Here is a 24,464-nt window from a genome sequence, read left to right as displayed (position 1 = left end):
ATCCCACATGCTGCAGAGCAGCTAAGCCCGTGCCCCACAACTACTGAGCCTGCGCTCTAGAGCCCACGAGCCACAACTACTGAGCCGGAGTGCGAAAACTACTGAAGCCCACACACCTAGAGCCCATGCTCCACAACAAGAGAAGCCACCGCTATAAGAAGCCCACGCACTGCAACAAAGAGTAGCCCCTGCTCGCTGCAGCTAGAGAAAGCCGGCATGCAGCAACGAAGACCCAATGCAGCCATAAATTTATTTATTTATTTATTTATATATTAAAAAAAAAAGTAAAGTCCTGCTTATTCAATAAGCTGGTCACTTAATGCCTTTTGGAATAGAACTGCATCTAAAAGGTTTATCGGGTTAAGCTAGCCCATAAAATATATCATCAAATACTAAATGAATTAACCTCATTTAGTTATATAGGCAACATTATCCAGCTGCCTCAATAGTTTTAGAACAGTGGAATTTTAGTAAATAAAAATACTATTTATATTTGAATTCATAATTGATGCACTTTACAAAGGTAGAGAGACTGTAGATGACTCTGAGAAATCCTACGCAATCTCAGTAGGCAAATACATCCAACATGCCCACAGCTACTGATGCCTTATTTCTTAACCTGGAGAGGCATTGAGACCTTGGGTGACTTACATCTATGTGCTGTCTCCTGGAGATACCCAACGGTGCTTGGAAGGGGCCACTATTTCTCTTTCAGTCCTGAAATTATTTTCATAACCATTCTCCTCCTCCTCTGACCTGGGAGGGTCATGCCCACCTTCCGGGGCTCTGATCTGTTCTCTACCTGCAACATCCTGGTCTTAGGAGCAGGTGAGTCCCAGGACTACGAAGGCAGAGGGCACAATGGACAGCAATACACAAACTTTTTGGCTTTGGGGGAACATATTCTGCTGCATACTCTTTAGGTATTTCAACTGGCCAAAGAGTATTTTACCCTAATTCCATCCTCAAGTAGGTCTTTGTAACTCACCGTATTCCAACACATGCCTGGGAGTCCAAGTTCTCTATGTTGTAAATGGATGTAATGCTACTTTGGTCATCCAAGACTCTCAGGTTCTTGTCCTGGCCAAACCAAAAAGTAGCTCACCTCCACACCCTTGCTACCAGGTTTTTATGAAAGCAAGTCTCAGATCAAATTCTGCCACATGGACAGATACCAACTAAACAAACTTTAATAGTAAGTGAGCACAAAACAGATCAAATAACCTCTTTTAGTTTTTAGATGCTCTGATTCCACCTTGCATGGAACATTAACCAGAGGCAGATGTCACAATGTTCCAGAGGCAGGATTCTGTCGCCCTAATTGTCCACAGAAAGCAACCAGAATCATTCCACTCTGCATCAACATAGAACTACTTAAGTAAGGACCAGACCTCAGGTGCCATCCCCAAGGGATCAGGCTGTAAGACTTGCAGGGGTGGCAGCCATCTCTAAAGTATGCTAGCCAATAGCCAACTCACATAGCTGGAGACCCTTTAACTTCACTGAGAAGAGCCTACTTCTAACATCTGTTATGCAGATTAACAAGACATAAATTTCATCCATGAAAACTCATTTCTGACATTCATTATGTTGACTAATAAAGTCTCTGGTGGTGATTGAGATATAGACAAATACTGTAGCAGCTGCCTTTAGGGCCTGGCCTTTCTGATTAAGTGCTAGCTGATCACTCCTAGGGTGTGAATTGTTGATTCGGGCAACTGACAGCCCCTAGAGAGCAGCTCAGAGTAACACACACACACACACAAACATATTCACACACACACAAACATATTCACACACACACACAGCTCTATGCTGAAGTAATTTAAAGCAGATTACAAACATCAAAACAATATACGAATAGGAAAAAACATCTGCCCCAAAGTAATTCTTTTGGTATTGCTATAATTGCCATTCATGACATTAAGTAGAAAACTGATTTAAATAATATAGAAATAATGAAATGTGTTGATTTTATTCTTACAAAACTCTACCTTTTTATTTTTTAATTTGGGAAACGTTAAGAAGCATGAATTTAGTTAAAATCAACCACAATCCTACACAGAACTTAATGTTAAGTTAAAGGAACTTAATCCTTTTTCTACGTACTCACACACATAGACACACACTTTATTTTATAAAATTGGGTGATCCTGAATATTATACCATGAGTATTTTCATTTGTCATTAAGTATATTTTCAAAAACTTGAATTCAGATGGCTACATATTCTTGTGTCGTATAGCTACACCATAATTTGGTAAACTAATCCCCTATAATTTGTGATTATTTTAGGTTGTTTCTGATCTTTTACTAACATAAACAATTTTGTACCTACCACTCAGCAGGACACAGTTTGCACACTTACATTGGGAAATTTCAGCAGAGTTTAATAAAGGTACTATTTACAAAGTCAAGGGGAAAAGCAACCAATGGATGGTGCACTACCTGGTGCCTTGAAATGCTGGGGGGCTGTTACCTGATGGAGAATGAGCACATGCCAGAAACTAGAGAGAACATATGAAAAGAGCTGCCAGACAGGAGCTGCAGCCCACAGTAGGGCTACAGCCATATACAGTAACCTGACAGGGAGGGAGCTGCTTAAAAAAACATCACCTCACTCCAAGTCCCCTGCCTGTGCCTGCCATTGGCACAGCCCAACCAGAAGCCAGAGGGCAAAGAAGCCCACTGATGAAGACAGCCTCCTGGCACGGAGCACGGTAAAGGATGGAGAGTGAGTCAGGAGGGGCAAGAATGCCACAACCATGAGAAATAGCTTTCATTTTCATGCAAATGCCACCAAAACATATATGTTGAAAGAAAGAAAGATAAGATAAATAACTTCAGCATTAAGAAACACTATCGGGCTTCCCTGGTGGCGCAGTGGTTGAGAGTCCGCCTGCCGATGCAGGGGATACAGGTTCGTGCCCCGGTCCGGGAAGATCCCACATGCCGCGGAGCGGCTGGGCTCGTGAGCCATGGCCACTGAGCCTGTGCTCCTCAACGGGAGAGGCCACAACAGTGAGAGGCCCGCGTACCGCCAAAAAAAAAGAAACACTATCAGTGATATAGGAAGTGGGGAGAAGTACCTTCTCTTCGGGACAGGCTTAAAGGGCCCAGCTGCCTGATGTTCTGATGAATCAAGCTACCACTGAATTCTGATGCAGGACTGAGCAGGCTGAATCCCCAAGGGTCTGGCAAGGAGGAGGTACTGATGTTTGGCAGGGATTCTCATTTGTCTGGGTGGATCGATGAGGTGAAAGTCTGCTTCAAGAATCTTTTCATAATAACAGTTTCCATATTTCTAACGCTTACTACCTGCCAGGTCCTGTGTTAAGAGCCTTAAACACATCATCTCATTTAACCTCTCAATAAGACCTGAACTGCTTTATGAGGGAATAAACAGTGGAAATGTGGTGAACAAAGATTGCACCACCCCAGGGAATGTCTGTCAATAATTAGAGGAAGAAGGAAATCATCTAAGAGTACTGCCTGGGTTATACAATCATTTAAAATAACAACAATAATAAGCATTAGTCACTTTTAGAGGTTGCTAGGATATCAACTCACTATTCTGAAAGTTGATAAAAGGCAAGAATTGAGCATTTATCTTGATTTTCCTCTATGACTGTATTTCAGCATAACCAAATAGTTGATGAGTAAGTTGTTCTTTACAGGATAACTTCAGATAATACGTGCAGAAGGCATGATAGAATTTAAAAGACCACCTTGCAACCCCTAATGAAAGAATGCATCTAGACAACAATCATTGGTGGATGTTAAATCATTGAGTTGATGGGAAATTTTTAACGGATGGATCAGACTGACAACTCTTAAACCTACTGATCATCTTAGCATCACACAAAAATGGAAAAGAATGGAACATGGCATGCATCAATGTGAGGTATAGGTAGTATACAGCAAAATATATAAATTATTCTTGCCAAAATAATTGAACCTGAATCTAATCAAGTCTCCAGACATAGCTACAGGTCTAGAGAAAGTATGGGAGGTAGAGGGATAGAAAAACAAGTTAAACTCCACAAGAAGCAACTAGCCAAGTCCAGAATGGAGGAAATTCTGCAGGAGAAATGACCATATGACTTCCACAAATGAATGGTCTGACAAAGGGGGTGGAGGGGAATTGTTGTAGATTAAAAGAGAGTTAAGAAAGCAACTGCTACTAATTTTTTCAATTTACAGCCTTTCGCAACCGTAACCTTCCCTGTGAAAATTCTCTTTTCCAAGGTAACCTAGCCCACCTTGAAGCAGGACTCAACACTTCATCCCAGCCTGCCTGCAGCAACAAATACCTTCCACAACCCACAGTGAGCAATATAAACTTTACCAAAGATTTTACTGATGTGCTGGAGAGAGGCTTTCACTCCCCACTGGTTGCCATCCTGCACATGCTTCCTCCCAAAAATCTTTCCCGTTGACTGCCCTCTGTTTGGTCTCTAGCTTTCTTCTAGAATCCCAGAATGCCAAAGTTATTATTCCCATGAAGACTTGCTTTCAGCAAACAAAAGAATGTTCAACCACAGCCATTCAATGGGAAAGTTATAAATTACAAATAATTTTTCCTATCTCACAGCTAATGCCACCAATTCCTTAGACTGCTACACAAACAACGTATTTTCCATTTTTTCTCACTTTCCTAGACAAACATTTGAATTTCTTCCAGCTTAGGTATATCTGTCTTCATGTGTGGAGCCCAGAACCCAATGTAAAATCCTGGCGTGAGCTGAAAAAATAGAAAGGGGCCCTAATCTCTGTCATTCTAATACGTTTACTGATGGGGCCTAGAACCCCAAAATTTTGTATCGGGATCGCTTCTCATCAGTTATTTATGTTGAGATTCCCGGCAGATTCTTTTCACACATGCTTCTGTTAAACTACATCTTTCCCCCATCCTACACTTGTGGCGCTATTTTCAGACTCAAGGGTTATGTACAAGTTCTCCCTATTACATATAATTTTAACAGACTAGTCTATCAAATTACCTTTTCTCCATTAATCAACATTCCTGATGAGTTCTACTGATCACCACATTATTTTCTAAATGTTCCCAAGTAAAATAGTTGAGTGTCCTTCAATTTTTCCAAGGATCATACCATGCTCCTGTTCTATAATTTCTGTAACCTACCATTTTTCTCTCCTGAAATCAGAGACTGTGCAAGGGGTACAGGTGATATATGCTTAAGAGTGTCACGTATAAGGAGGGACCACATACAAGGTAGATACTGTAAATTTGAGCATTAAATATTGTAAAAATTGTTCTGGCAGAAGGCCATAAAGTGTCCTATTCTTTAAAAAGTATATTGTTATAATTTTCCAACAGGTGGAAGCAAAGTATCTTGAGGAAGAGTTGCCTTTTGCTAAGTCACACAAAGGCTCCATATGGGCCAGTGGTGGCTTGCTGAAAATTGTGTTAACTCATGCTATAGACTAAACATTTGTGTTCCCCCAAAATTCTATGTTGAAACCTAATCCCCAATATGACGGTATTTGGAGGCAAGGCTTCTGGGAGGTGATTAGGTAATGAGGGTAGAGCCTCATGAAAGGGATTAATACCCTTATAAAAGAGACTCCAGAGAGTTCTTTGTCCCCTTCGGCCATGTGAGGACACCGTGAAAATAGCCATTTATGAACTCGGAAGAGGGTCCTCACCAGACACTCAATCTGCTGCCACCTTCATCTTGGATTCCCAGGCTCTAGAACGGTGAGAAATAATTTTTTCTTGTCTGTAAGCCACTCAGCCTGTGGTATTTTGTTATAGCTTCCCAAATGGAGTAGGACAACTCAACTCCAATCTGCTGGACAACACCTATTTTCTATAATTACTCATAGATTATTGACAACAGCTTCATACAGCTCTAGCTCTTTGAATCTCTGGAATATAGTTCATCTGGGCCTGGTTCTCCCTGTTTCCTTAACCGGTATTTGGTTGCAGTTCCCTTCTACATGCTCTTTGTTCTACCCTTTCCAGATGGAATACCATATCCTTAAAAGAGAGAGGATGGAGGAACAGATCGGAATCATTCTGCCTTCTTTGTCCACAGCCGCAGGGCCAAGCTGTGACCCTATCACTCTCCTCCTTTTATGCACCCTGGGGTCTCCTCCTCCCAAGCTTCCTGTCCCCACTCTCCTCCCAAGTGTGGTCCAGTATTATTTGCCCATTGTCCGGGGCTTCCTCTCTGATCCCATGTCACTGATAACTGCCATTGATTTAGCTTCTGTTCTCACACCTGCCTCTCTGCTACTTGTTCTCATCAACTTAATGTGATTATCAAGTTCTTCCTCCTTTTTTGAACCAATGATCTCTCTTACTGGGTCCACTTTCCTTTCCCTACATCACCAAAGTATAAATCCTTTCTGAGTCAGGGCACAGCCCATCAGGACTGTGCCCTGCTCCTGGAAGCCTCCTTCCTCCTGAGGCTATAAAAGCTTCCCCTGAGGCAAAGCCGCCACTACACCTGGTACAAAGCGTGAGCTGAGAAACCCACCATTCCTCTCTTTTCACTCTAAAATTCTCATTGATTTTTCTCCACAGAGACAATAAAGCCTTTCTACCATAAGGTCATCAATGCCTTTCCTTTTATTTTTTAAAGTCACCTTCAATTTGTCGCTTCCTTGGAGAAATGTTTTCCTTCAAGCATTCTCTTTCTAGTTTTGCTTTTCACATTTCCCATGTGTCCCCCTCTGTCAGGAAAGCCATTGTTTATTAACTTAATTTGCGGCTGCTGGTCAATGTCACAGCACCTCCTCAAGTCATCAGAGCTGTCAAATTATTGAGGATGGAAGACCCCAATTGTAAGATTTTTGTCCTAGTAAACTGTCACCCATTCGTTCATTTACTCGTGCATACACCTGCTCCACAGATATGGATTGAGGATCTACTATACGGCAAGCACTGAGATGAATAAATTCACAATCACCATCATTAGAAACCTGAAGTCATATTTCAAATATAACTGGAGCCCGTGTGACTCCATTTGTCTGTGGAATTATAATAAAATAAACCACAGATGAACAAGAGTAATTTAAAACAATTCAAATCATTACCAGGGGCAGATAGAAGACCACATTCTTAGTCCCCAGCCAAACATCTTCACATACCCTTTGTACCTCTCTCTCACTCTCACCCTGTCAGAACTCTCCGGGGCACTTAGGTCACCACGACAAACTCACCTGTCACGGAATGACCTACCCACCTCAGCCACAAGTACGTAAAAATCCAGGGTAAAACACCACACAAGTCCCCCACCCACCCAAATAAGGAACTTTATTACATAACGTAGATTAACTGGAAAGCAAGAAAAAATCCACAGACATGATAAAGGGGAGATATGCACAGCTCAACTCAGGGGCAAAAACTAAAGCCAAGTGGTTCACAGAAGGATAAGAGCTGGACCTGGACTCAAGTGGTTGAGAGACTCAGGGACAAACAGCAAAGCCTCACGTTCTTGCAAAAAGAGAAGATAGACTGGAGCCACACACACCATGCAGGAGCTGCGAAGAGCTGCCTGGGGCATCAGATGGAGGCTGGAAACGCCACATACTGACCTGGCGAGAGGGAAGGAGACGTCTGCACCATGATGCTGATCTGTTTCAAATCCCATTCATCTTCTTCCTGCCCCTACCCCTGGACCCAGACCTATTCACACATACACATACCTGAAGTGTCAAAGTGCACCCTCAGGGCTCCGGCCACATCCAGCTTCCCTTTCTGGGAGACCCCATACTCCACCCACCAGGACCAGGTCGGTGTTTTAAAAAAATATAAGAACAGCTGTAGTTTCTGTCTTCTGATGGGACCTTGACCACTATGCATTAGCAACGCCATTCAAATGACTGTTCCGTTAACAATTTTTCAACTTTACAATGGTGTGAAACAACCTTTTCTCCTTTCAGTAGAAAATGGACTCTGGATTTTGATCTTCTCTTGGGCTAGTGATATATGGTACAATCCTCCCTCGTGATGTTGGGCAGCGGCAGCGAGCCTCAGCTCCCAGTCAGCCACGTGATCACAAGAGTAAACATCTGATACACTTTACAACCATTCTATAGCCATACAACCGTTCTGTTTTTCACTTTTGGCGTAGTATTCAGGAAATTACATGAGATATTCAAAACTTTATTATAAAAGAGGCTTTGTGTTAGGTGATTCTGCCCAACTGTGGGCTAATGCAAGTGTTCTGAGCATGTTTAAGGCAGGCTAGCCTCAGCTATGATGGTCCAATGTTGTGTTAGTTTCAGGTGTACAGCAAAGTGATTCAATTATACATATACATATATCCATTCTTTTTCAGATTCTTTTCCCATGTAGGTTATTACAGAATATTGAGTAGAGTTCCCCGTGCTGTACAGTAGGTCAGGAATGATTTTTTGTTTGTTTCTTTGCTTGTGTATTTTATTACAGTGATTAGGTTTCATTAGTTAACTTTGCTAAAGGAATGATATTTAACACAGGAGAAAATCTCATTCAGAGTAGCTCTCCAGCTCCCCCCAAAACACATCAGTTCCTGTTGGATGGCTTCTTGAATTGTGATTTTGGCTTTGCCAGTCTGACCTACTGCTTCTGCTCAATTCACTTAGAGATAGGTCTATCTGTTCTGGAAGCTTCTTAGATAGCAGGAGAAACGCCATGGAAGTTTCTGCTCTGAGAACACAATTGACGAGACATATTTGGCCTTGCGAATTTCTGGATAAACATTTACAAGCAGCCACAAGGCAACAGGCACCATTAAGTCTGCAGTGTCAGAAGGGCTCAAAGAATAGCTTGTGCTTTGTACCAGGAAAAGCAAACACCTTGTATATGACCTCTTTTGTCACGAGAAGAGCAGCCACGCGATGGAGACAGGTCCACAATGGAGCCAGGGCTCTCTGTCATTTCAGTTCATCTTATCCCTGCGGTCACAGGACTCCACAGACAAGGCTCCAGACCCCAACAAGAAGATGTCACTAGCCTGTCCCCTGTGTGCTGGCATTGGCCTTGGGGTGGGCTTGGGGCTGAGCCAGCCCAGCACGTATTTGCTCTGTAGTGGAAACCTGAACTGAAAATGAGACCACAGGCAAAGCATGGCACATATTGGGGAGGAATCCTCCTCTTGAATCGTGCCCAGAATTGACGACACCAGGCAGTGCAGTGACAACGCAAGGTATATCTGGAGAGTTGGCAGCTCTGGCAGCCTTAGGAGGCTGACTGCTTGCTGTGGATGTCACTGTGGACACTCACAGACACGGCAGAGGTGACAAACCACTTTATGAAGTTGCAAGGGACCAGGAGACTCCTCTGAAGGCAAGAGAGAAATCCATGGGCAGAACATCAGAAGCGACAAAAGGACTCAATGAAAGAACTCACACAAGACACACCCCGGGGCACCCTGAGGAGTCTTCATTAACTTCCAGCTAAAGACCAAGGTGTCAGATTCACAGGACACAGGATGGGACTGTGTGGGTTTTTTCCTATGGGGAGGGTGTAGATGAAGTGGAAAACTCTAAACCTAAAGAGAAGACTATGGGAGGAAAACAAGAGAGGGAGGGTGGGAAATGAGGTCTGATCATCGTAGGGAAGATGTGCCAAGTTCACTGTGATAAGCAAGGAAGATGCAGAGTAGAATCATCATTCTCTATTCCTGTTTCACCTCTGTCGCCCTCCTCATCAACCAGCTTGGGGCATCGACTTGAACCTTTGCAGGAAAACACCTGATCAGATCTCCATCAGAGGAAAATGCTTAATCAATCTGGGGAATGCAGGCAAGGCAAGGGCTTCTGATAGGCACCAAGTGGATCACTAAGCAGAGAGGAGAATTGACCAGCAGACAACTTCAGCCCAAGAGAACCATGAGGTTGATTCCCCAGGTTCACTACCCACTTGCCCCGTCACCAACTGCCCCCAGCAACCTAGAGAACTGCCGGAGACCCCCTTGCAAGGCACGTGGGTCACTCCCCCTTCAAGCCCTGGGTGTGTTCTCTTTGGTAGTCAAATTCTTGCTGAAAAATTGGATAAACCAAGGTTTCGCTAAAATAATATTCAAAATCAATCAGTGTTTATTCCAGTATATGCTGCAGGAAAAGCCAAGATCTCATCACAGTCCAAACCACCCCTGCCTGCCAGGAGAGCGTGCAGAGGCGCAGGAAAGCCAGCCCTGCTTGGAAACCTTAGTAATTACGATGGGAACCTGTCGGATGCCAGGAGGCTGGGAAGACAGCTTAATTAAGTGCAAGCAATGACGGTTCTGATTGGGAAACTGAGGATGCAGGAACTGGGTGCCATTCAGGCAACGGTCTGTCCCTTTTGTTCAGACACTGGGAGGGTCTCTGCTTTTGCCTACAACAAACAGGAGAACTGTAATTACACAATGTCAAATTGCAGCTGGCCGTGCTATTTTGGATTTTACATTGTCCTGGAGAAGATTTACAACCAAAAAGATGGGATGCCTCCCCACTTGAATGGTGGCTGTATTTACGGTACCTGAAGCCTTGTAACACTCTGCAGTCCTAATTCCACTTCTCATGGTGAAGAGAGGGTTAGCGAGCCCAAATCTAGTGGTTTACACCGCATGCAGCTGTGGAAGCCTGGTGTATTTGTTTCCTAGGGCTGCCATAACAAAGTTCCACAAACTGAGTGGCTTACACAACGGAAACTTATTGCCTCATATTTCTGGAGGCTAGAAGTCCAAGATCAAGGTGGTGCAGGGCTGGTTCACTCTGAGGGCTGTGAGGGAGGACATGTTCTGCTCCTCTCAACCTCCTGGTGGTTTGCTGGAAATACCTGACATTCCTCAGCTTATAAGTGCATCATCCCGATCTCTGTCTTCTTTTTCACATGGTGTCCCCCCGTGTGTGTGTCCATCCCTGTGTCCGAATTCCCCCTTTTTTATAAAAACACAGTCATACTGGATTAAGGCCCACCCTAATGACATCATCCCAACTTGACCATCTGCAAAAACGCTATTTCCAAATAAGGTCATATTCACAGGTACTGGGTATTAGCACTTAAACATCTTTGGCTGGGGTCAGGGAGGGGTACGGGGTGGGGGAAGGAATTCAACCCATAACATCTTGGTTCCAATGAAATGTTATGTGGATGTCCCCCCACCCCGTGTGTCTGGGGGGTGAGGGGGGGCGACAAAAGTAGACCAAAGCAGAGCTTCTCTGATTGGCATGAGGGTGCTGGGTCCCTTCGGTCCTCTCAGTGTAGCTCCCTTCCTGTGGGCTCTAAGAGGGCTCTGCAGAGTACAGCTTAACGTTCCCTGGTTTTAGGGCAACTCAGTTGAGAGAAAGGGGACCTGGATTTATTTTTCCTTTTTTTTTTTAAATGAGCACTTGTCAAAGATTTATTTAACTCTTTGATAAGAGAACCAGTAAGGTGTTACAACCAGATCAAAGGAGCATTCAAGAGCATACATTAACAAGGCAATCTGGAATGCTGAAAGGAATTTATAAATAAATGCAAAACTAGTCCATATCCACCCTGAGATAACCAACTGCGTCTCCACTGGACAAAATTCATTTGCATTTCTATGGGCAAGAGTCATTTGCATTACTATCAGTTTTCCACCCATGACAGAGTTACAAAATAGCTCAAAGGCAACGAAAGGTGCAGATAACCGGGAAGGGTGCATCAGACAACACACCCAGTAGTCTTTTAGGCCCATTTCAAAGTCTTTCACAATTTTTCCTGGTAGAATATATGCCTCCCAGGTATTAGGACCACCTGCCCATATATTACCAATCACCTAAGGCATTTACATCCCAGAGGCGGGGGGAGGGGGACGAGGGTCTGCTGGTTGGGAAGGAGGTGCCCTCCTTCAGGCCTCGGAACTATTAGGGTGGCCCCTCCTCTCCACCTCACCCACTGCTGCCCCCAAGGCCTCGACATGGGGAGGGGGAAGGGTAAGCTGGGATGAAGTGAGAGAGTGGCACTGACATACGTACACTACCAAATGTAAAACAGACAGCTAGTGGGAAGCAGCGGCATAGCACAGGGAGATAGCTAGGTGCTTCGTGACCACCTAGAGGGGTGGGATAGGGAGTGGGGGAGGGAGATGCAAGAGGGAGGGGATATGGGGATATATGTATACATATAGCTGATTCACTTTGTTATACAGCAGAAACTAACACACCATTGTAAAGCAATTATACTCCAATAAAGACGTTAAAAAAAAAAAAAAAACAGCAGGGAAATGGGACTTCAGTGTTTACAGGACTTCCTTAGCTCTTCCTGGGAGCCCAGGCTTTCTGGAATCCAGCACCAAGCTTTCTCCCTCCTATCCTTTGCCCCTGTTGCCAAGTTCTTCCCCTCCTCTGCCCCCGGCCCCACCAACTTTTCTCTCCCCCTCCAGCACACGCTTCAGGGGTCAACCCAGCCCTGGCCAGGCATCCCACTAGGGCCACTTCCCTGCACTGGAAGTCCCCCAGTCTCAAGATCAACCTTGTCTGTCCTCTGTCGCGCCTTTCAGCCACTTTGAGCTTTCAAGCTGAAAGTCTGAAACCAGAGACCTAAATTTTTCTAATTCACTTAGTGGCTATGTGACCTCAGTGACAGCTTTTTCCTAAACTTCAATTTCTGTCATCTTAAACCTCAGCATTATTGTGCATGTAAACGAGTATAGCAAGCGCTGTGGTCTTCCATCCAGATTCCCTGTGGGATCCAGGACTGGGACAGTCATTCCCCCAGCTCATGACACAGCCCCTCCCTGGAAACTGCCCTCTGCCAAAGGGAGCTGCCTCACCTGAGGTCATGACCCCTCCCTGGGGGCAGCCAGCATGCCACGACTGGTCCAGGCAGGGAGTACAAACTCAACCCTCTTGCCTCAATTTGGAACATCTCTGAAGGGCCACCTCAGTTTCACTACTCCCCGTGGGATCAACTGGTGTCTCTGCTGCAACTAAATCACAGTTCAAGTCCTTCTGCCCAGTCCTGCCTCTTTCACTCCCTTACCCGTGTGCTCGCGTTATCCAATAAATTTCTTGCACCAAAGCCTTAAAGTCTCGGAGTCTGTTGGCAACACAATACGAGGTAATGCTCAGCATCTAGTAGGGGCTCAAATATGCCACCAGCAAGTTATATGACCTCAAAAAAAAAAAAGTTATACAACCTCCATCAAGTCACTTCTCTCTGGCCTCAGTCAGAAAACTAAGACAACCCTCAAATGGGCGCATGAGCCCAAATAACTGCTCTGTTTGAGCACCAACATTCTAACAGTTAGTTCCTGAATTCACAAACAGTAGCAGGATGGGTGTGTGCTTGGGAGACAGACATGAACCCCACCACTGCATGGGCTTCATCAACAGGCAATTCCCCGGGGATGCAGTTATGAGGAAGAAGGTCAGCCGGCCTTGGTACATTGGCTGAGAAGTGCAGCGGTGGGGGGTGGCTTGTTTTCTGCCTGCTCCAGTGGAAATTCCACGTGATGGGGGCGGGGAGGTATCGCCCTGAGCAAGGGAAGCCAGCCTGAGATTGTTTTCCCTCCACATCCTGCCAGCCTCCCGAAACTGATATCCCTGGGAAAGCTGACATCTTACAGAGTTACATTCCCCCGTAGGTCGGCATCATCGTGGCCAGGCCCTCTGCAGCCCAGATAAGGGCTGGGATCTTGTCAGTCAGCCACATGGCAGCAGCCACACTGGGGGTGAAGTTTCAGTCACTTTGGGGGTCACTGCTTCTTGCTCAGCAATGCTTAGAAGAGAAGTACGTGGTGGAGCCCTCGATCCCTTGACTAGGGAACAGGATGGTCCTGAAACTCACGTTTCTCATTCTTGCTTGAGATCAAGAGGGATCTTGGGAACCACACAGCCCCAAACACTGGTGGAACTGTACGCTACCCTCTCACACACACATACATACTTCCAACTACTACCTGACTGAGATTCTTGCCACTTCACTCCCAAAGAAATAAACATACATAATTCAAGCTTACACAGATCTACTTGCTAGTTGTGAGACTGTGGACAAACAAAATGTTCCAAGGCTCAGTTTTTTCACGTCTAAAATGGGGATGAGTATTCGTGTGAGGAACACAAGCTGCTGTATGTAAACCCCAAAAATCTCACTGGCTTTACACAATAAAAGTTTATTTTTGCTCTCTTGAAGTCCAAACCGGGTGTTACCGAGCAGTGGTTGACCTCCAAGATGTGATTCAAAAGCCAGACGCCTTCCAGTTTATATCCCAACATCACCGTGCTTGTCTTCACAAGATAGAGGAGAAAAGAACACGGAGGGTCAGAGACGTGCAGGTGGTATGCAGGCCAGGCCGGGAAGTAACACACGAGACCTTCACTAGCAAGTCTTTGACCAAAGACTCAGTCCTACCACCAGGCTTAACTGCCAAGGAGTTTGGGAAATCGAGCTTAGCTGTGTGCCCAACGGCAGGAAGCCAGCCAATCCCTGGCCACAGGATGATAACCTCAGAGCAATGTTGTAGAAAGAAAGAAAACGATTCTCACTCAGGTGCACAGTAAGTGTTCAACAGACATCAATTGTGGCAGATATTAACACCACAAGGGCGACAAAATAGGTCCCTGAGAAGTGGCTGGAGATGCTGCTTCAGACATGGGTCCTGCCCAGAAGGTTGACTTTGTCGTGCTTGGGCCCAAATGACAATCACGATAAGCTCACGGGGATGAACTCAAGCTCCTGCTTCTGCTGACTCCCCTCGTTGGGGGGAGAGGCGGTGGGCTTCAGTTCTGAGTTAGGAGGAGGCAGGGGATCATGGATGCTTCGATTATACCTGCCATGCTGCGACCAGTTTCTCCCTAAAACACCAGAAGGCTAACTAACATGACTTGGGACCACAAGAATTCATTACCCTTCTCAGGACTCCCAGCTAGGCAATATGAAGGATGTATGTTCTCCCGCTACTTTGATGCTGGCCCCGCTCCTTGAGAAACAATAACCTTGGTCTTATTCCTCTAGAGATATATTTGCCTGTTTTCTTGCTTATTTCAAAAGATCTCCATATATTACCTCCAAATGCCTCTAACTAAGACATTTGGGACAAAGGATCCACACTCAAATGTCTTTTCTCCGACTTCCAAGTTTCTCTCTTAATAGCAAGACAGAGGAAAGGGACTGTATTAACGGCAACATATGGAAAATAAACAAAAACAACAATTATGTGATACCCTCCAATCCATCACAAACACACACACCCACACGGGCAACATCAACAACTCTTGGCTTCATTTGTCATTTTGACTTGGGGGCATGGGGAAAAAAGAGGGAAATGGGAAAGGAGAAAGCTGGGGGAAAAGGAAGATAAAGTATAACATAATTGGGAGAGAAAGATAAGTACAAGTTCTTTGGGGCTATAAGCTATATATGTTGTGAATTGCTGTCCCACCACCTAAATAACTTTAGTTCTAGTAATCTAGGTTTATTTTAAGATAAACACCTTACAGCAAATAGTTTTTTTAGAGTTGAAAATGCAGAAAAACGAATAAAATGATCTTGTAACAAAATGCATTGGTCTTTTGCAAAATATTGGTTCACTGGCTTATGCAGATCTTCCAAAGCTTGGCTTGTTTTATTACACAATATCATACAATCCTGTTTGTTCCATAATTCGAAAAGATACATGCACCCCAATGTTCACTGCAGCACTATTTACAATAGCCAAGACATGGAAGCAACCTAAGTGTCTATTGACAGATGAATGGATACAGAAGATATGGTACATATACAAAGGAATATTACTCAACCATAAAAAAATGAAATAATGCCATTTGCAGCAACATGGATGGACCTGGAGATTATCATGCTACGTGAAATAAGTCAGAAAGAGAAAGACAAATATCGTATATCATTTATATGTAGAATGTAAAAAAAAAGATATAAATGAACTTATTTGCAAATCAAAAACAGATTTACAGACAGAGAAAACAAACTTATGGTTACCAAAGGGGAATGGTGGGGTGGGAGGAGGGATAAATTAGGAGGTTGGTATTAACATATACACACTACTATACATAAAATAGATAACCAACAAGGACTTACTGTATAGCACAGGTGACTCTACTCAATATTCTGCAATAACCTATATGGGAAAACAATCTGAAAAAGAATAGATATATGTATATGCATAACTGAATCACTTTGCTGTACAACTGAAACTAACACAACATTGAAAATCAACTATACCCCAATATAAAATTAAAATTTTTTAAAAATCCTGTTTGCTGACTACCAGTCTCATCAGAAAACTTCTTAAGTGTCGAGAAGCTGTCAAGTTCATGGTGGCAGAAACAAGTTTTCCAAAATTCTAATTTTTGCTTGAAAACTTGTACTTTTATCATGGGAAACAAATAACTGTCACTTGTTTTCCTTGAAGTAACAGGCTCGTTTTGTTCATTTTCAGGAAAATATCTGCCAAATACCCTAGTCTGAATAGGCACAGTTTGTCTGTCAGTCATTCTTGCAAACAAATACGGTGTTCCGTGAAAAATAATCGATTAATTGCACTCTCAACTCAAACACACTAGTGCTTTTACTCAAGACAACCATCATATCGCGAATGCAGCAAAGATACTTCATATAGACTTCAGCACTTAGAATATTTTTTAAATGAACACAGAGGCCAAGATCTAATAAAATTAATAATATTTTTACCACTTCCTCGGGTCAATCTTAAGTGAAACTGGCAGGTTTATTTTTTCACTTCAAATGAGTGGCAGCCCGGGATACAATGATGACTCTCTGATTCCTGCTAAGGACCCCATAGTTCTACACACCATTGGTTTTGCACCATCAGTGCAAATGTCAACACCATGAAATAGGCAAATGACATCTTCATGCTATTATGAAAATAGTTTGACTCCGAAGAACTCCTGAAAGGGTCACGGGGATTTTTATGGATCCTCGGACCACACTTTTGAACAGCTGTTATAGATCAAGCTGAAGCCCTCCTCCTCATCCACTCCTCCCCATTCCTTCAACACCCACCACCTCCCTGGCACCAAAGTAACCGCAACTACAAGATTGGTATAATATCCTTAATATGTAATTTTACATATGACTATATCCACTGAAAATCTATAGAGTGTTTATTATTTTGTTTTTGTTTTTTTTCTGCAGTACGCGGGCCTCTCACCGCTGCGGCCCCTCCCATCGCGGAGCACAGGCTCCGGACGTGCAGGCTCAGCGGCCATGGCCCACGGGCCCAGCCGCTCCGCGGCACGCGGGATCCTCCCGGACCGGGGCACGAACCCACATCCCCTGCATCGGCAGGCGGACTCCCAACCACTGCGCAACCAGGGAAGCCCGAGTGTTTATTATTTTTACATGTAGATAAATATTATTTTTACATGTAGATAAATATCACGCTGTGCATATCATTTTGCAATGTTTTATTTTCACAAAATCATGTATTTTTGAGCTTCCTCCAGATTCAAACAGGTCTCGCCCACTCTTTTAACTGCCAAGTATGCCATTAAATGTATTACCCATTTTATTTATCCATTGCTTTATGCAAATTTTTTTCGGGGTGGGGGCGGAGTCAAGATGGTGGTGTGGGAAGACACGGAGTTCGTGTCGCCCCACAACTAGGGCACCTGCTGGATGCTGGTAGGGGACCTCTATGCCCAAGGAGATGGGAGGAACGCCCAAGCAAACTTGTAGGACTTGGGGGGACAGAGTGGGGAAGAGAAGTGGAGGCCAGACAGTACCGGCTCCCCTGAGGGGTGGCTGAAAGGGCGGAGGGGTTCCCACGCCTGGTGGGACCTTTGGGGGCTCAGATCAGGGGGGAGTGCGCCCAGCATTCCCCCCGCCCAATCGGCCGGGGAAGTCTACCCAGCTTCGGCTGGGTCCTACGCCCTCAGAGGCCCCCTCCGGGTCGCATTGGTCCTGTGGCATAGGTGGGAGGCTGGGAGAGAACAGGAGAGGCAGGCGGGAGGCGTGGAGGGGGTTTTCCCTGCCCACTCGGCCTGGGAAGCCTACTGGGCTCCCAGGCCGGGTCCCCCGCCCTCCAAACCCCCCACCCCCACCCCGGGGACCACAATGGTCCTGCAGGCATAGGAGGGAGGCCAGGGGAGAGCAGGAGAGGCAGGCAGGAGGGGACCTTCAGGACCGGAGGAGTAGGAGAGGGGCGGAGAGCATTGGCCCTGATCACTCCCGCCCAGGAAGCCTGCTGGGCTCCCAGGTGGGTTACCCCGCCCTTTGAGACCAGAGGTGGGAGGCATGCCTGGGCCCCTTCTGTTCCATTTAGCCTAAGCCCCACACCCCACACCCCCCAGGGCCTTTTCCAGCCCTGAGGGTCCTAAGCATAGGCCCCGCCCACCACCCAAACCCCACCCCTGCTTAGGCCCCACCCTCCACAGCCAAGGCTTTTTCTACCTTTGTCTTTTTTTTCTCCTCCTCTTTTTTACTGTTGTGGTTCTGTTTCACCTTCCAGTTGTTGTTGCATCTATATTTTTAGTTTTATATTCTTTCTAACATATGTTAGTTTCCTAGTCTAATTTTATTTTTTACTTTGTTATTGTCCTCCTTTTTTTTTTTTTTTTTTTGCCCCCCCTGCTTGGCCTGCTGAATCTTGGTCCATGAGCCGGAGGTCAGGCCGAAGCTCCTGCGGTCAGAGCTCCGAGTCCGAACCACTGGACTGACAGAAAACCTCAGACCCCAAGGGATATTCATCAGAGTGAGGTCTCCTGGAGGTCCTCATCTACAAACTCCAGCACTGGAAGCCTCAGGCCAAACAACCAGTAAGAAAAGAACACAATCCCACTCATCAAAAAAAAAAAAAAAAGGGATGGCAAAAACACACGTCACAGGTGAAAAAGCAAGGTAAAAACCTAAAACACCAAATAAACGAAGAGGAAATAGGCAGTCTACCTGAAAAAGAATACATAGTAATGACAGTAGAGATGATCCAGAATCTCAGAAATAGAACGGAAGCACAGATTGAGAAGATACAAGAAATGTTTAACAAAGATCTACAAGAACTAAAGAACAAACAAACAGAGATGAACAACACAATAACAGAAATGAAAAATACTCTAGAAGGAATCAATAACAGAATAACTAAGGCAGAAGAACGGATAAGTGAGCTGGAAAAAAAAATGGTGGAAATAACTGCCAAGGAGCAGAATAAAGAAAAAAGAATGAAAAGAATTGAAGACAATCCCAGAGACCTCTGGGGCAACACTAAACGCACCAACATTAGAATTATAGGGGTCCCAGAAGAAGAAGAGAAAAAGAAAGGGTCTGAGAAAATATTTGAAGAGATTATAGTGGAAAACTTCCCTAACATGGGAAAGGAAAGAGTCACCCAAGTCCAGGAAGCACAGACAGTCCCATACAAGATAAACCCTAGGAGAAACACACCAAGACACATATTAATCAAACTAACAAAAATTAAATTCAAAGAAAAAATATTAAAAGCAGCAATGGAAAAACAATAACATACAAAGGAATCCCCATGAGGTTATCAGCTGATTTTTCAGCAGAAACTCTGCAGCCAGAAGGGAGTGGCAGGATATACTTAAAGTGATAAAGACAAAAACGTACAACCAAGATTAGTCTACACAGCAAGGACCTCATTCAGATTTGATGGAGAAATCAAAAGCTTTTCAGACAAGCAAAAGCTAAGAGAATTCAGCACCACCAAACCAGCTTTACAACAAATGCTAAAGAAACTTCTCTAGGTGGGAAACACAAGAGAAGAAAAAGACCCACAAAAACAAACCCAAAACAATTAAGAAAATGGTAATAGGAACATATATACTAATAATAACCTTGACTGTAAATGGATTAAATGCCCCAACCAAAAGACACAGACTGGCTGAATGGATACAAAAACAAGACCCATATATATGCTGTTTACAAGAGACCCACTTCAGACCTAGGAACACATACAGACTGAAAGTGAAGGGATGGAAAAAGATATTCCATGCAAATGGAAATCAAAAGAAAGTTGGAGGGCTTCCCTGGTGGCGCAGTGGTTAAGAATCCGCCTGCCACTGCAGGGGACACAGGTTCATGCCCTGGTCCGGGAAGATCCCACATGCCATGAAGCAACTAAGCCCATGCGCCACAACTACTGAGCCCATGTGCTACAACTACTGAAGCCCATGTGCCTAGAGCCCATGCTCCACAACAAGAGATGCCACTGCAATGAGAAGCCCGCGCACCGCAACGAAGAGTAGCCCCTGCTTGCCACAACTAGAGAAAGCCCACACGCAGCAACAAAGACCCAATGCAGCCAAAAATAATAAAATAAATAAATTTTTTTTTTTAAAAAAGGAAAGCTGGAGTAGAAATACTCGTACCAGATAAAATACACTTTAAAATAAAGACCATTATAAGCGATAAGGAAGAACACTACATAATGATCAAGGGATCAATCCAAGAAGAAGATATAACAATTATAAATGTTTATGCACCCAACATAGGAGCACCTCAATACATAAGGCAAATGCAAACAACCATGAAAGGGGAAATCAACACTAACACAATAACAGTAGGGGACTTAACACCCCACTTACATCAATGGACGGATCATCCAAACAGAAAATAAATAAGGAAACACAAGCTTTAAATGACACAATTGACCAGATAGATTTAATTGATATTTATAGAACATTCCACCCGAAAGTGGCAGAATACTTTCTTCTCAAGTGCACAAGGAACATTCTCCAGGATAGATCACATCTTGGGTCACAAATCAAGCCTCGGAAAATTTAAGAAAATTGAAATTGTATCAAGCATCTTTTCTGACCACAACGCTATGAGACTGGAAATCAATTACAGGAAAAATCTGTAAAAAACACAAATACATGGAGCCTAAACAGTGCAATACTAAATAACCAAGAGATCACTGAAGAAATCAAAGAAAAAATCAAAAAATACATAGAAACAAATGACAATAAAAACACGATGACCCAAAACCCACGCGACACAGGAAAAGCAGTTCTAAGAGGGAATTTTATAGCAATTCAATCTCACCTGAAGAAACAAGAAAGATCTCACGTAAACAATCTAACCCTACACCTAAAGCAACTAGAGAAAGAAGAACAAACAAAACCCAAAGTCAGTAGAAGGAAAGAAATCATAAAGATCACATCAGAAATAAATGAAAAAGAAATGAAGCAAACAATAGCAAATAATAAAACTAAAAGCTAGTTCTTTGCGAAGACAAACAAAACTGATAAACACTTAGCCAGATTCATCAAGAAGAAAAGGGAGAGGACACAAATCAATAAAATTACAAATGAAAAAAGAGAAATCACAACTGACACTGCAGAAATACAAAGGATTATAAGAGACTACTACAAATGACTATATGCCAATAAAATGGACAACCACGAAAAAATGGATAAATTCTTGGCATGGTGCAATTTCCCAAGACTGAACCAGGAAGAATTAGAAAATATAGGGGCTTCCCTGGTGGCGCAGTGGTTGAGAGTCCGCCTGCCGATGCAGGGGACACGGGTTCATGCCCCGGTCCGGGAAGATCCCACATGCCACGGAGCGGCTGGGCCTGTGAGCCATGGCCGCTGAACCTGCGCGTCCAGAGCCTGTGTTCCATAACGGGAGAGGCCACAACACTGAGAGGCCTGCATACCACAAAAAAAAAAAAAAAAAAAAAGAATTAGAAAATATAAACAGACCTATCACAAGTAATGAAATTGAAACTGTAATTTAAATCTTCCAACAAACAAAAGTCCAGGACCAGATGGATGCACAGACGAATTCTATCAAACATTTAGATAAGAGCTAACACCGATCCTTCTCAAACTCTTCCAAAAAATTGCAGAGGGAGGAACACTCCCAAATTCATTCTACGAAGCCACCATCACCCTGATACCAAAACCAGACAAAGATATCACAAAAAAAGAAAATTATAGACCAATATCACTGATGAACATAGATGCAAAAATCCTGAACAAAATACTAGCAAACAGAATCCAACAACATATTAAAAGGATCATACACCATGATCAAGTGGTATTTATCTCAGGGATGCAAGGATTCTTCAATATATGCAAATCAATCAATGTGATACACCATGTTAACAAATTAAGAAAAAAAAACATATAATCATCTCAATGGGTGCAGAAAAAGCTTTTGACAAAATTCAACACCCACTTATGATAAAAACTCTCCAGAAAATGGGCATAGAGGGAACCTACTTCAACGTAATAAAGGCCATATACGACAAACCCACAGCAAGCATCATACTAAATGGTGAAAAACTGAAAGCATTTCCACTAAGATCAGGAACAAGACAAGGACGTGCACTCTCACCACTCTTATTCAACATAGTTTTGGAAGTCCTAGTCACGGCAATCAGAGAAGAAAAAGAAATAAAAGGAATACAAATTGGAAAAGAAGAAGTAAAGCTGTCACTGTTTGCAGATGACATGATACTATGCATAGAAAATCCTAAAGGTGCCACCAGAAAACTACTAGAATTAATCAATGAATTTGGTAAGGTTGCAGGATACAAAATTAATGCACAGAAATTTCTGGCATTCCTATAAACTAACAATGAAAAATTGGAAAGAGAAATTACGGAATCAATCCCATTTACCACTGCAACAAAAGAATAAAATACCTAGGAATAAACCTGCCTAAGGAGGTGAAAGACTTGTACTCAGAAAACTATAAAACACGGATGAAAGAAATCAAAGATGACACAAACAGATGGAGAAATATACCATGTTCTTGGATTGGAAGAATCAACATTGTGAAAATGCCTATACTACCCAAAGCAACCTACAGATTCAATGCAATCCCTGTCCAACTACCAATGGCATTCTTCACAGAATTAGAACAAAAAATTTTACAGTTCGTATGGAAACTCAAAAGACCCCGAATAGCCAAAGCAATCTTGGGAAAGAAAAACGGAGCTGGAGGAATCAGGTTCCCCAACTTCAAACTACACCACAAAGCTACAGTAATCAAGACAATATGGTACTGGCACAACAGAAATATAGATCAATGGTACAGGATAGAAAGCCCAGAGATAAACCCACACACACATGGTCACCTAATTTGACAAAGAAGGCAAGAACATACAATGCAGAAAAGACAGCCTCTTCAGTAAGTCGTGCTGAGAAAACTGGACAGCTACACGTAAAAGAATGAAATTAGAACCCTCCCTAACACCACACACAAAAATAAACTCCAAATGGATTAAAGACCTAAATGTAAGGCCAGACATCATCAAACTCTTAGAGGAAAACATAGGAAAAACACTCTATGACATAAACCACAGCAAGATCTTTTTTGACCTACCTCCTACTAGAGTAATGAAAATAAAAACAAAAATAAACAAATGGGAGCTAATTAAACTTAAAAGCTTTTGCACAGCAAAGGAAGCCATAAACAAGACGAAAAGACAACCCTCAGAATGGGAGAAAATATTTGCAAATGAAACGACGGACAAAGGATTAATCTCCAAAATATACAAACAGCTCATGGAGCTCAATATCCAAAAAAAAAAAACAATCCAATTAAAAAATGGGTGGAAGACCTAAATAGATATTTCACTAAAGAAGACATACAGATGGCCAAGAGGCACATGAAAAGCTGCTCAACATCCCTAATTATTAGAGAAATGCAAATCAAAACTACAATGAGGTATCACTTCACAGAATGGCCATTATCAAAAAATCTAGAAACAGTAAATGCTGGAAAGGGTATGGTGAAAAAGAAACCTTCCTGCACTGCTGATTGTGAATGTAAATTGATACAGCCACTATGCAGAACAGTATGGAGGTTCCTTAAAAAACTAAAAATAGGGGCTTCCCTGGTGGCGCAGTGGTTGAGGGTCCGCCTGCCGATGCAGGGGACACTGGTTCGTGCCCCAGTCCGGGAAGATCCCACATGCCGCGGGGCGGCTGGGCCCGTGGGCCATGGCCGCTGGGCCTGTGCATCTGGAGCCTGTGCTCCAAAACGAGAGAGGCCACAGCAGTGAGAGGCCCGCGTACCACAAAAAAATAAATAAAATAAAATAAAAATAGACTAACATATGACCCAGCAATCTCACTACTGGGCATATACCCTGAGAAAACCATAATTCAAAAAGAGTCATGTAACACAATGTTCATTGCAGCACTATTTACAATAGCCAGGACATAGAAGCAACCTAAATGTCCATTGACAGATGAATGGATAAAGATGTGGCACATATATACAATGGAATATATGTGTATATACATATATACTCAGCCATAAAAAGAAATAAAATTGAGTTACTTGTAGTGAGGTGGATGGACCTAGAGACTGTCATACAGAGTGAAGTAAGTCAGAAAGAGAAAAACAAATGCCGCACGCTAATGCATATATATGGAATCTAAAAAAAAAAAAAAATGGTACTGATGAACCTAGTGGCAAGGCAGGAATAAAGACATAGACATAGAGAATAGATCTGAAGACACGGGTGGGGGAAGGGGAAGCTGGGGCAAAGTGAGAGAGTGGCATAGACATATATACACTACCAAATGTAAAATGGATGGCTA

General features: G+C 43.4%; 2 protein-coding genes across 5 annotated transcripts in view; one reads left to right on the top strand and one right to left on the bottom strand.

The window, feature by feature from the left end:
* LOC101275752 (thioredoxin domain-containing protein 8) overlaps positions 1-6,377 on the top strand; it is a 709,525-nt gene extending 703,148 nt beyond the window's left edge. Inside the window, exon 8 of the transcript XR_007477866.1 lies at positions 2,920-6,377. The gene's annotated coding sequence lies outside the window, so the exon portion shown is untranslated. The remainder of the gene's footprint in view (positions 1-2,919) is intronic.
* The window catches only part of PALM2AKAP2 (PALM2 and AKAP2 fusion), a 611,547-nt gene that overhangs the window by 542,325 nt on the left and 44,758 nt on the right, over positions 1-24,464 (bottom strand). For all 4 annotated transcript variants that reach the window (XM_049710940.1, XM_049710941.1, XM_049710942.1 and 1 more), the window contains exon 4: positions 16,003-16,059. The gene's annotated coding sequence lies outside the window, so the exon portion shown is untranslated. The remainder of the gene's footprint in view (positions 1-16,002; positions 16,060-24,464) is intronic.

Source organism: Orcinus orca, chromosome 6 (assembly GCF_937001465.1).
Source record: "Orcinus orca chromosome 6, mOrcOrc1.1, whole genome shotgun sequence".
NCBI classification, from domain to species: Eukaryota; Metazoa; Chordata; class Mammalia; order Artiodactyla; family Delphinidae; genus Orcinus; species Orcinus orca.
This window is presented reverse-complemented; position numbering and strand designations above follow the sequence as displayed.